The sequence below is a fragment of the Triturus cristatus genome, chromosome 12 (assembly GCF_964204655.1).
Source record: "Triturus cristatus chromosome 12, aTriCri1.1, whole genome shotgun sequence".
Taxonomy (NCBI): Eukaryota; Metazoa; Chordata; class Amphibia; order Caudata; family Salamandridae; genus Triturus; species Triturus cristatus.
Genome location: NC_140595.1, coordinates 718,949,198 through 718,962,835, shown reverse-complemented (window position 1 = coordinate 718,962,835; position 13,638 = coordinate 718,949,198).

The window sequence follows — 13,638 nt, the reverse complement described above, 5'->3', positions numbered from 1 at the left end:
GGACTGTGTTCTTTGCAAGCACATGGAGTTGGCTAACCGGTGGGTTGCTAACAGATAATCAAGGGACCATTCATAAATGTGGGCAATTCCGAAGGTGGTCTAAGCATCCTTATGCATCATAGGTTTAAAGCATTCAAGAAGGCTATTAAGGGATCATTTTCAACATGCTCTGGTACCCCTAAAGGTGTCGATTGTCTCATGACTTCTGCTTTGCGAGAATAAACTACTGTGTTGCCTTGGTTCACTGGTCTTCATTTCATTAGCTTTCATGGCTGCAGTTCCAGAGTTTTCACTTTCCGTTAGGTTCGGGTATAGCACACCTCCAGCCTAGGTCACATGACCGCAGATTATGCGAAGAGAGGTAATGAAAGAACCTTATTTGAGGTTTCCTCTTATAGCAAGAGTCTCTGCAGCACGGGGAGCAGTTACAGTTGAAATGCCTCCTTTTAAGTCACTTGGCATTCTGTTCATGATTATAGAGTTTCAGATAGAAGCAACAGGTTGTCTAGTATCGGTTACGTTTCTACAACGCCCCAGATAACTGCTTCTATGGTTTCGTCTGGCTTTGGCTGGGTTTCACACACACTTTATCTGTTTTACAGGGGGGTATGGTTGATTTCCGTTGATTGGTGGGGTTGCGTAGTGTAATGGTCCCATTTGCGGTTGAGCTTGATATTCATTGAAGGTGTTGTTCAGGGGTGGATCCTTCAGCGGTGCCTTGGTGAGCGACTTGCGCAGGGGGTTGGGTTTGTGGTGCCTTTCCTTTGGAGTTGGGATGTTCTGTGTAAACCTCAGTGTCCTGTTTGGCGCCTGGGTGGCGGGCGCCGTGAGAAGTCTGTTTCGGATTATTGCATTGAGCGAAGATTTCGCTGCTTGGCCAACAAGGTCCTTTGGCCACCTGGAGTTATGCATGTGGCCCTTATCAATGTCTTAATAATGTATGTGCTACTGATGACAAAGGGTAAAAGGGTTGTCAGTTTTGGCCTGGGCTCGGCAAGTATGGTTTCATCTTTCTTACCTAACACTTGTGCATTATCGGCCTAGAAGCCAAGTATACTTCACGGGGCTCTGCTCACACCAAAGTGGGCCGAGATCACACAAAGCACAGGATGAGAGTGCAGGGTCAGTCATATATGGCGAATTAAGAGAAACATGCCAGAAGTAGCGTATATGACAGCACATACTTGATCAGTGATATTATCATGATTCATCCTTTGTCCCAATATAGACAAAAGTTACGGACGGGCTCTGTTTTGCAAAGAATAGTTATTTTGTCTCCGCATCTGCCTCTTTCGCAGTTCAACTAGGTCAATTTTGTCTCCAACGCGGGTATTGTGCACCTCTATTCCGTTTCCAAAGGGCTCCCGCCTTCCGCTTTCGGCACCTGGATTACGTGCAGGTGACCTGTCTGGCTGTTACGGAAGTTGATTAGTGTAATGGTCCCATTTGCGTTTGAGCTTGCTGTTCACCGAAGGGAGACATTTAATGAATGCTCAACACGTTAAGGTTACAGTCCCACCAGTTCAGAATGGAAGCATTTTCAATATGCTACGCAGGGAAGCCAGAATGTGGCTTCAGTTATCTTATACAACTAACAACTGTGGTCTTGTAGTATATATCCGGAGGCAATGTCAGAAGCCGCAAAATAGCAGTCTGCCTTTGCCACTGGTTAACAGACCAATGGTGGGAAAGTATAATTTTACACTTACTCCCAAAATTTCAACGCAAAGAGAGGCACTGCGAAATACTGAGACTGCATTGTGCAATTTGCTACGAGGGCCTTCATGGGGAACACCTGCGGGCAGCATATAGAATCAGGTATTATGTACACTGGGTGGGCATTCCCCTGCAGCCAAGGGCCGGTATCAGGTAGCTTCAGTTAAGACATATTCACCCACGCTTTAGCCAGGGCAGCAGGCGGGTGGAGGTAGTTGTCATCTAACAAGTGTGCTGTGGCGCGGAAGAGTTTGGTAACACTGCGTTAGTGCCAAATGGCGACAGGGTATTTTCGACCTTTGGCATCCCAAAATGCAGGAAAGGGCCGGTATTTGCACACAACTTTCCCCTCTGGTTCCACAGACTTGTCTGCTCACCCTGGGTTATCCTTCTGCGGGCTTGAACCACACAACAGAAGGGGCATCTTGTGGGACTGGGGTCCCTAACATATTGATAGTCAAGCGCTGGGGTAGATGTACCATGTAAGGCATGGTCACTACTTGGCTTGTCCCCAAGTTCTGGGGTAAAACTGGGTTGGAGCATTATGTCTTCAGTCCTGGGGTAGCATCCAGCATCCCTTCAATCCAAGTAAGGGCAGTTAGCGATAGATAAGTATCAGCGAGTGGGTAACATATACTGGCTAGTCAGCGATTTCGTGCCCCGGGGGCATGCGCACTTTACACATACTCAAAGCTGCAACCAGAAGGGTGCCAAGTGGCATAACCAGTAAGGAGGTTTAAGAGGTCTGTCTCTGGCATTACAGCTGGGGGGAGCCAGTCCCATTTAGAGGTACGCCCGGGGGAAAATGGTGTGCTCCTTTAGGTTTCCATGATCTAGGCGGTGTGTGGCATCTCTCTGTTAGGCACTAGATTTTAGACAGTGCACCCTGCATCAAATCAGACAGATTCTCTAAGCGGGTATGCCTAGGGGGCTTCACCAGAGGGAGCTGAGCGGTCTAAATTTCCATAAAGAATATGGGATGCAGGGCAAGTGCTGCGGTGCAGCCGTGCTCAGTGGTCAGACGCCTGTTATGAACATCCCTGTATGCATTGATTTAGCAAGCAAAGGGACGGTGCCAAAGGTAAGAGTATAATCCTTCTTGCTCTAATAGCCTAGTTGGCAAGCGGGGGTAGGAACGGTCTCCTAACAAGTGAGCTGCTGTCCCAGGGATGGGAGACACTTGTGTCTAGTCACACACGGTGCTAGAGGGGCGGCAGCCAGTGTGATCAGCAAATAGGTGGGGCATCGTGAGCCAGGGTGTCTGAAGCTGTCCCGCCCTGAGTGGGATGGGGCTAAGTCATGTGACGCAGTGGAACTTTGCGGCGTAAGGTGTATAGTGCTTGGCACAACTTCACAGGCATATAGGGCGTTTTTGTTTCGTCAGACACCAGCTGATCCAAGCTAATGTCTAGGGCTATTGGGATACAGATGGGGCATCGATAACCATCAGGGATGTTCCTAGATTTGCAGGAGGCTCTAGACAGGACAGTTAGCGGGCAAGACTATAGCTATTTTGGTGGGGGGCTCTGGCGGCGACGGTGGCCGCCTCCAGAGCTGTGGCGGAGTTACAGGGCGATCTGGAAGCAAATGGGTACCGAAGGGTTACTTTGCGCGGCACCATAGGGGGTGCCAGAGCCCAGGAGCCTCATGGGAGGTTCCTTGAAAACCGTGTCGGCGCCCCATTAGTCTTTCGGGCGGTTGTGGGCCTGAACAACCGGGAGCTTGCCTTACTACTCTCCGCCCTGAAAGGGGCATGAGTAATAAGGGACTGTGATCCGGGAAGAGGATCACCGAAGGGGCAACACAGATGGGGTTCGCCCCGGTGCTGCTTGGCTCATCAGGCGGACAGGCGGCCCAGATGGTTGACTGCTCTTGGATTGCCCGTAAGATAACCCACCATATTACATAACGGTGTATGTAATAAACCTGCAGCAGGTCTTTACCGAAACAAAATTTGTGTGGTGTGTTTTATTTATGCGTAGAACATGCATGCTATTGTGGGGTGGTGGGGAGTGTTGCCTCCTGCTTGCGCTATGACATGCGACTCCAGCAGCTGGGGAGAGTGTCTTCTGTTGCATTAGCCACACAGCCCTTGATACGTTTCTGTTGACCCAGGCTCTCGCATTCTGTCTGTACACGTGACCTCTGTGCTTCTGTTCCAAATATAAAGTCAAATCTTTGCTTTAACTCTTTCCGATCTCCAAAGCAGGAACATATGTGGGACAAACACGTGTTTAAAAGTTTGTCGCTTATATTTTTAATTGTGAAACCTTAGATTATGCAAGACATCCAAAAAGTTAAATGTGTATCACCCAAGGCTTCTCGTTTTTTTTTACTTTTTAAAAGAAGGAAGCCATAAATACTGTTGTGGAAATCGTTGTAATTAAAAAGATGTGTTTGCTATAATTTCTCTATAGAATATAAGAATCATTTACGAAGTAAAATGAATATTAAAAACTTCACCCAACTGCCGTGACATTGCAACCGCAATGCTGTGACTCGGGTTCAAACCGAGGTTGCTGTGGCCACAACGCAGAGTACTAACCAATATACGATCACGGCGAGCTACTTGGATTTGTAAACTGCCTCTGAATGTGGCTTTGATGGCCTTCTAGCTGTATGTGGTTCTGATAGGCTGCAATGGCATGAGGGCTGTTTCTGATAGGTCGACAGTACCCTATGGATGTTTACTTTGTAGTGGCAGAAGACCAGGCAAAGTCTTTACATTTATGCTATGATGACAGCGATGCACGGAATTCTATTACAGGACCGGAGGCTTCAGATTATGCTTCTCTTTCCTTTACTGCAAACCAACAGCAGCCAATGAGAATCAATATAACATATAACATAACATTGCCAGAATGCTTATTGTAAGGAAACAATAACCATAGAGACTAACTCTATATAACAGTCCTCAAACCGAAACACCTCCTCTTTCTTTGCTGCTCCTCACAGAGTTAAGTGCTCGATTTATTAACTTACCTTCTCTCTTGCTTGGTATTTTTTCATGGTATTATTGCAGCCTTTATTGTGCAGTTGATGGTGTAAATGCCGATTACCTGGTGCTTTGCATCGCGCGCGCTGGTGCTTTGAATCTTGCTCGCGCTCGTCTGCCTCTTGGCAGCGCACTGCTCACGCGCTTCTGCAGCCGATCGAACGGTGACGGATCCGCTTTCAGCACTCCTCACCGTCCGATCGTGTTTCCTCTGTGCCCCATTTCGCTGCGTTACCGGCAGCGGTCGGTTGCTCTCCCTAATTCGAGCCCGCAGTGTACATTTAGAGCCTCGCGTCGCGTAGCCCAATTGGGCTCCTTTTGGGCTTCTTTTGGTCTACGCGACGCCTACTTTCGTTTTCCTCCTCGCTCCGCGCGCTTGTTTCCTCGCGTCAAAGCTACAGGTTGTCCTGAAAGAGTGCCGTCAGTTTACGCCTTCCCAGGCTGCAAAATAGTGGCAGGCCCCCAGCTGTGTGCAGGCTGGTAGGCTTATTGAGGCTCTCTGTGCCCTTTGGGTGTATTGACTACAGCTTTGCTGAGGAGCATATATAGCTATTTTTTTCTGCTATTTTTTTCAAGTGTTTTTTCACCAGGGTGGCTCCCCCTTGACTGATCCCTTAGGGATGCATATATATATTTATATATTTTTAGGTCTTGACCTGCCGCCTTCCCCTTGGTGGACATGGTAGACTGGGCCTACTTTGAGGAGGAATAGTATGAGTACTATGAGGAGGAGCATGCCCCCCTCAAGGACAACCTTGTGCAGGCTTTAGACGCCTCTGTTCAAGACTCTGTCACTAAGGCAGTGGAGGTGGCATTCCCTAAGACCGTAAATAAAGCATTGGCTGCAGCATTAAAGCCTATCACAGCGCAGTTGGAAACATTTGCCAAATATCATGGCCTGTTGCAGCAAGATACAGTTTCAGGCGTCTACTTCTTCAGGGGGTAAATCTAAATCTAAATCTTCCAATTGGCCGCATGCCCAAATGATCACCACTCTTCCTCCCCCTTCGGCCAGGGATCACCCATATTCAGGGGCCCCTAATCCTTTGCCAGCGGCGTCCAGGTTGGTCACGGATACGGATACCGACATGGACACGGACTCCACCAGTCACACTATGTCTCCCAAAAAGAAAAAACCTAAGAAGTCGGGGGTGCGCTCTCAATCGCCCCCAGGTTATCAGCCTTCTACACCCTTTGACTTCAATCCACAAGGTATAGTGCATCTTAGGTCTTTGGATTGGGCGGACTACATCCATCAGAATTTGCGTCGTAGTTTCGACAGGGATGTCAGGAACCGCCTAAGATCTGAATGCCCCCGTCCAGATGTTCTGGACAAGGTCGCAGAGACCCCAGACATAGACCCTAACATGTTAGCGCTCTTGAAAATGTTCCAGAAGGATCCTAAGATGGGCATCAACGGCTCTTGGCGTGGATGCCAAGATAAGTTATTAGACACTATTGGCCCGTTGTCTAAGATCTTGGAGATGGCTCTGAAAGCCAAAGAGTCTGGAGCATTGATTGACCCTGACATACTGGCAGGTTGGACCCGATGAGCTATCTGCTTCCTAGGCAATGCAAATTGCGCCATTTCAGCCGAGCGCAGGAAATCCCTCCTTATGCGCATGGATACTAACCTGACTGAATTAGCTGGGGCTGAACCAGGCCCCCTGGTGGACGTCTTGCTCTTCGGGGAAAGTTTTGTGAAAGATGTCTCCAAATACGTAGGGACTTTCACAAGTTTAGACAAGGCCCAATCAAATATCAAAAGGGTGTTCACTACTGGCCTTTTTGGAAGGGCCGGGCGAGCTAGGGGCCGCTCGCCAGGCCGCCAGTACCATCAGGGTCCCGCGAGAGGTGGTTATGGCCGAGGCCGCGGAGACTTTCAGGATTCAACCAGAGGTGGCACCTTCTACCCCACGAGACGATCCAATCGTCGCGGTTTCCACCGCGGTGGCAACAGAGGAAACTCCCGTCCTCAAATGACAGCAGGTAAGCCCAGTGCCTTTGTCTGTTTATCCTCTGGGGGGTCGGGTTCGCCATTTTCTTCACAATTGGCAGGCCCTTACTCAAGACGCTTGGGTTCTTCAAACAGTGCAAGGTTTTCGCATAGACTTTTATCAAACTCCTTTTCAGGAGTTGATTCCCACCCCCTATTTTTTTCCCAACAAGACGTGCATTTTATAGATCAAGAATTAAACGAGCTGCTGCAGAAGCACGCGGTGACCAATTGTGAGGACGACGGTCCCGTAGGCTTCTGCAGCACTGTGTTCCTCATACAGAAGAGGGGTGGGGGATTCCGGCTGGATCTCAACCTGAAGGGGTTCAATTCCTTTGTCCTTTACTGTCACTTCAAGGTGGAGGGTATCCATCTTCTGGCGGATCTCTTGAGACGGGCGGACTGGCTAGTCCGCCTCGATCTCAAAGATGCATACCTTACGGTGCCCATTTTTCCTCCCCATTGCAGATTTCTCCAATTTCAGTGGCGCGGCAGGCGCCTGGAATATTTGGTCCTACCTTTTGGTCTTTCCTCGGCTCCGTGGTGTTTCACCAAACTCCTGAAGCCGGTGGTAGCACATCTCAGGGAGCAGGGTATACGTCTTATAATCTATCTCGACGATATTCTGATAATGGCTCCCTCAGCGCACATAGCATCTCTCCACCTGCAGCTAGCGATGTCACTATTAGAGAGTCTGGGCTTTGTAGTGAACAGGGAGAAGTCGGTTCTCACTCCGACGCAATCCCTGGAATTCCTGGGATTTGTGGTCAATACGCAGTCGGCACAATTGCTTCTGCCCAAACAAAAAATCAGGGACCTGAAGAATGAATTGAGAAAGACTCTGGACAGACAGGTAATGTCTCTGAGGGAGATCGCTCGTCTGGTGGGCCTATTAGCATCCTCCATACAAGCGATTTTCCCAGGCCCTCTACACTATCGCGCTTTACAGCGCTTAAAGATCAGACATCTCCAGAAGGGCCTCTCTTATTCAGACAATGTCCCACTCACGGAGGAAGCCAGAGTGAAAATCCAGTGGTGGATGACCCATGTGGAGACATGGAACGGTCGGACGATCTTCGGATCTCACCCCGAGGTGATCATAGAATCGGATGCCAGCAGGTCGGGCTGGGGAGCCCGCTGCCGGGAGGTCACTATGAGGGGGCAGATGGTCTCGCCAGGATTTGGAACTTCATATCAATTGTCTCGAGCTCCTGGCGGGCTCGTTTGCGATTCACACCCTCACCCCCAGGAAGGTTTCATGCTGTATGTTAGACGGACCGGGAGGGTCGGCCGAGGACAAGGGGAGAGGTCTCCGGGGAGAGCCGTCTCCAGCGATCGTACAGACAAATAACTTCCCCCCCCACAGACAGATACCACACAAGGAGATGAGTTAGCGTTCTTTATAAGCACTTCTTAAGGTACGATGAAAAGGTACAAGGAGGTCTGGACTCAGGGGTCCCCTCGATTCAAGTCTCTCAAGATGGGAAAAGGGGGTAGCGGGACAGTCTGGTTACCAGTCTGGTAGTTGAGGTGGTGTGGTGGGTAGCTCACAATCCTCGAGCTTAGGTGGTCTAGCTGGTACGGGCCGCGGCAGCGCCAGCAGGTCCCAGTGAAGATGGTCGATACACGGGCCGCGGCAGCGCCAGCAGGTCCCAGAGAAGATGGTCGATGTACGGTCCGCGGCAGCGCCAGCAGGTCCCGGTGAAGATGGTCGTTACAACGGGCCGCGGCAGCGCCAGCAGGTCCCGACGAGGATGGATGTTGCAGAAGGCCGCGGCAGCGCCAGCAGGCAGGACGGTGGATCACAAGATAGGGCTACGGCAGCGCCAGTAGTCCGTCAAGGCTGAGTTCTCTCGGTGTCTCTCGACTCCAGGATACAACTGCCTTCCTGCTCCGCAGCTGCTCCAGTTATAGGGCAGGTGCCCTTTGATGTCCGGACCCTCGCACTTGGGGGTCGGAGGGTCCGGGATGAAGGTGTCCAGACACCCAGCGGGGGGTGGAGCCGGTGCCTGGGGGAGCTGGAGGCGATCGTCACCTGGCGGGGGAGAGTCCTTGGCACTTCGTCCTCCCATTGACCTGCCAAGTGATCCGCTCACCTCCTGGGTGGATGGTGGTGCCGGGATGTCGGGGCCGGCCAGGCCCAGGGTTAGGGTCGGGGGGAGGCCACGCGGCCTCGTGGCGCAGGGCCCAAGATGGCGGCTTGACCCGGCCGAGGGAGCCGGTGGTGGTTTGGGCCCGTGCTACAGGGAGGTCCGAGGGCAGGAGTTCCGTCGGGAGACGGGGTGCGGGTGATTCTCGTGGGCCGCGCCTGGGGGGCCGGGGCTTGGGCCCTGTCATGCGGGGGGGGCGCAAGCCCTTCGTGTGGCCTGTCCAACATGCGTCCCCCCCAGCTGAAGGCGGGGAGAGTCACCCATCTCCTTGGGGACTCTCTTCGTCGAGGCGGAAGAAGCGGGACAGGCCATCTGCGTTGGCGTGGTCTTGGCCCGGTCGGTGCTCCACGGTGAAGTCCATTCCTTGTAGGGAGATGGACCAGCGCAGTAGTTTGGGGTTTTCCCCCCGCATCTGCATCAGCCACTGCAGGGGTCTATGGTCGGTTTGTACCCGGAAGTGGGTACCGAAGAGATAGGGCCGGAGCTTTTTGAGGGCCCACACCACTGCGAAGGCCTCCCTCTCGATGGTGCTCCAGCGCTGTTCTCGGCCCAGGAGACGTCGGCTGATGAAGGCCACCGGCTGGTCATGACCCTCGGGGTTCACTTGGGAAAGAACCGCTCCGATGCCGTGGTCGGAGGCGTCTGTCTGTACTACGAATTCCCGACTGTAATCGGGGGCCTGGAGCACAGGGGCGGTGCACAGGGCGGCCTTCAGCTTTTCGAAGGCCGCTTGACAATCGGGGGTCCAGTTAATCCGCTTTGGTTGGTTCTTGGACGTGAGACCCGTGAGGGGCCCCACAATGCTGCCGTAGTCCCTCACGAACCGCCGGTAGTAGCCGGAGAGCCCCAAGAAGGCCCGGTGAGCCCCAAGAAGGCTCGGACTTCGGTCTGAGTGACGGGGGGCTGCCAGGACTGGATGGCAGCAATCTTAAGTTGCAGTGGGGCCACCAGCCCGCTCCCCACCTGGTGCCCCAGGTAGGTCACGGACCCTTGACCAATTTGGCATTTGCCGGCCTTAATCGTGAGGCCGGCCCGCTGGAGGGCCTGTAGGACCTCCTGGAGGTGGAGGAGGTGGTCGGACCAGTGGCGGCTGTATACAGCGATATCGTCCAGGTAGGCAGCGCTGAACTCTTCGAGCCCCGCCAAGACCTGGTTCACAAGACGTTGAAATGTAGCGGGGGCGTTCTTCATGCCAAAGGGCATGACCTTGAAGTGGTAGTGGCCATCGGGGGTAGAGAAGGCGGATCGTTCTTGAGCTCGGGGTGTGAGACCGATCTGCCAGTAGCCCGCTGTTAGGTCGAAGATACTGAGGTAGCGGGCGGCCCCCAGTCGGTCGATCAATTCATCCGCTCTGGGGATAGGATGAGCGTCGGTTCGGGTGACAGCGTTCAAGCCCCGGTAGTCGACGCAGAATCTCAGTTCAGGTGTGGTGCCGGGGGCAGCGGCTTTGGGGACCAATACCACTGGACTGGCCCAGGGACTGTCCGAGGGCTCGATGACCCCGATCGTGAGCATTTTGGCCACTTCCTCTTGTATGCAGGCCCGTACCCGATCTGGTACGCGGTAGGCCCGGTGCCGGACAGGGGGACTGTCCCCGGTGTCTACGTCGTGCAAGCACCAAGGGGTGACCCCGGGAGTGAGGGAGAACAGTGAAGCGAACCGCAGCAGGAGGTCCCGGCAGCCCTGGCGTTGCTCTGGGGTGAGGGCATCGGAGAGCCGGACCCCGTCCACGGAACCGTCTTTCTCCTGAGTCTTTAGGAGATCAGGGAGAGGCTCGGAGTCTTCTTCCGCCCCACTGTCTGTAGCCATCAGGAGGCTGAGTTCTGAGCGCACAAAGTGTGGTTTGAGTCTGTTGGTGTGGAGGACCCGAAGGGGGTTCCGGGTGGTCCCCATGTCGATGAGGTAAGTGACGGGGCTTTTGCGCTCGACCACCTTGAAGGGCCCCGTCCACTTATCTTGCAAGGCACATGGTTCGGTGGGGGACATCACCCACACTTGTTGTCCCGGTTCGAACTCGACGGAGGAGGCATGGTGATCATACCATCTCTTCATGTCTTCCTGGCTGGCCTCGAGGTTCGCCTTGGCCATCTCCCTGAAGCGCCGGGTCTGATTACGTAGGGCCAGGAGGTACTTGAAGACGTCTGGAGGGGTCTTTAGGGGGGCCATCTCCCAACCTTCTTTGACTAGGCTGAGGGGCCCTCGCACAGGGTGCCCGTACAGGAGTTCGAAGGGACTAAAACCGAGGGACTTCTGGGGAACTTCCCGGTAGGCGAAGAGGAGGCACGGGAGTAGCACATCCCACTGGCGACGGAGGGGCTCTTCCAATCCCCCAATCATCCCCTTGAGAGTGCGGTTGAATCGCTCCACTAGTCCGTTCCCTTGGGGGTGATAGGGGGTCGTGAATCGGTAGGTGACCCCGCACTGTTGCCAGAGGGACTTCATGTATTTGGAGATGAAGTTCGTGCCTCGGTCGCTGACGACTTCTCGGGGGAAGCCCACCCGGGAGAAGATCCCCATTAGGGCCCGGCCAACCACCGGAGCTGTTACTGTTCGTAGAGGCACCGCCTCGGGGTAGCGGGTGGCGTGATCCACCAGTACTAGGATGAACCTATGTCCTTGTGCCGTGCGGGGGTCCAGGGGCCCTACAATGTCTATTCCTACCCTCTCGAACGGGGTGGTGACCACCGGGAAGGGTTGTAGAGGGGCTTTCAGCTTACGGCCACTCTTCCCGCTGGCCTGGCACGTGGGGCAGGACCGGCAGTGGTTCAGGACGTCGTTCCGCATCTTCGGCCAGAAAAAGTGGGTCACTAGGCGACTGTAAGTTTTGTCTTGGCCCAGGTGTCCAGCCAGGGGGACATCGTGGGCCAGATTGAGCAGGAAGCTTCTGAAGCGGAGAGGTACCACCAGTACTCGACCGGCCCCTAGCTCTGCGATCCTCTGTTCGCTGTGTAGCAGGTCGTTCTCCCAGTAGACCCAGTGAGTTCCGGTGGAGTCCCCTGCGCTCTGGGCGCTGGCTTGTTGGCGGAGTCCCTCGAGGGAGGGGCAGGTCTTTTGCTCCTGGCGGAACTGTTCTTGGGTGGGCCCCCCTTCTTGACGCCACTGAGCCAGGCCGGGGACGTCCTGGAGGTGCGCGTCCCCTTCGGTCGTTGGCTCCGGGGGGTTGGCCTCATCGTTGTCTTCTACTGGGGCGACCGGGGGCGGAGGTGCTGGCCATTCCGGTTCTTCTGGTCGGGGAACGGCACGGGCTGCCCTGGACCGGGTGGTTACGCAGGCCCAGTCCGGGAGGCCCAGCATTCCCAGGTGCTCTCTTCTCTCGACGGTGGCCCATTGGGAACTCTCAAGGTCATTCCCCAGGAGGTAGTCCACGGGGGCATCATCCCGGACCGTCACTTTCAACAGGCCGGAGACCCCTCCCCATTCGAAGGGGACGCAGGCCATTTGACACAGACTTTCGGAATTGTCAGCTGAGCGGACGGGGCAGAGAATGTTCGGCAGGATCTGCTCGGGTTTCACCAGGTGACAGCGGACGGACGTCACACTGGCGCCTGTGTCACGTAAGGCCTCGGCCCGATGCCCATTAATGGTCACCCACTGACCGTATTTCCTGGTGTTGGCGGGTAGGGGAGCCCGTGGGACTATGTCTTTTCCCCCTAGGCACGCTAGAACCATGGCGGCCGGTTCCCACTCTTGCTGGGCCGGCTCATACTCTTCCTGTTCCTCTGACAGTCGTTCTTCCCCCAGGGCGGCGGCAGCTACCTGGCGGGGCTTGGGCGTTTGGTTCTGCGGGCAGCTCGGGTCATTGGCGTAATGGCCGACTCGCTGGCATCGGTGGCACGTGACATTGGCTCGGAACCCTGGACGCATCGGGGGGTTTCCCCGGCCGGCCGGGGGCGGGGTGCTGGCCACGGGTGTTGCCGGGAGGGTGTCTCTCCCTCGCCCCTGGCCTCCTCCTCCTCCCCGAGGACGGTGCTGGCCTTGGTTGCTTCGGTTCTGCTCGTGCGGTCCTCTCCGGCCCACTCGGGTGCTCTCCCATCGGTCAGCTTCAGCGGCGAGCTGCCGGGGGTCGGTCAATTTACTGTCGAGGAGGTGCTGCCTGAGCTCGACGAAGCAGTTGTTCGACAGGTGTTCCCATACCATGAGGTTGAAGAGTTGTTCGTAGGTCGTTACATGGCTCCCCTTGATCCACCCCTCGAAGGCTCTGCTGAAATAGTTTACGTACTCCACCCAAGTTGTACCCGGGATCCGGGTGCAATCTCTGAACCTCTGGCGGTACATCTCGGGTGTGAGGCCGTAGCGGGTGAGGAGGGCAGCCTTCATGTGGTTGTAGGACGACATTTGGTGATCTGGGAGCTGCAACAGGGCATCGCGACCTTCGTTGACGAACCTCCCCCATAGTCCAGCTCCCCAATCACTCCGGTCGATCCGGTGGGAGGTCATGGCGATCTCGTAGGCTTTGAACCACTGCTGTATGTCGTCTTCTCGGACATACTCTCGGACAACATCCTTGGGGATGTGGACTTTTTTCTCGGTTGCCCCTGGGGTGTGCGGTCGCTCAGGCACCCCCGTCTCTTTATTCTGTTTCCGAAGTTCTATTTCCGCCAGTTTGCGTTCGTGTTCGAGTGTTATTCTTTTTTCCTCAAGCTCTCTCTGTCTCTGTTTTTCTTCTCGCTCCTCTCGGAGCCGCAGATGCTCTAGATTTAGTTTCTGCTCGGCTAACTTTAGTTCACCGTCCATCTTGAGTCGTGCCATTTCCAACTCGTGTAATCTGGTCCTTTCTCTTT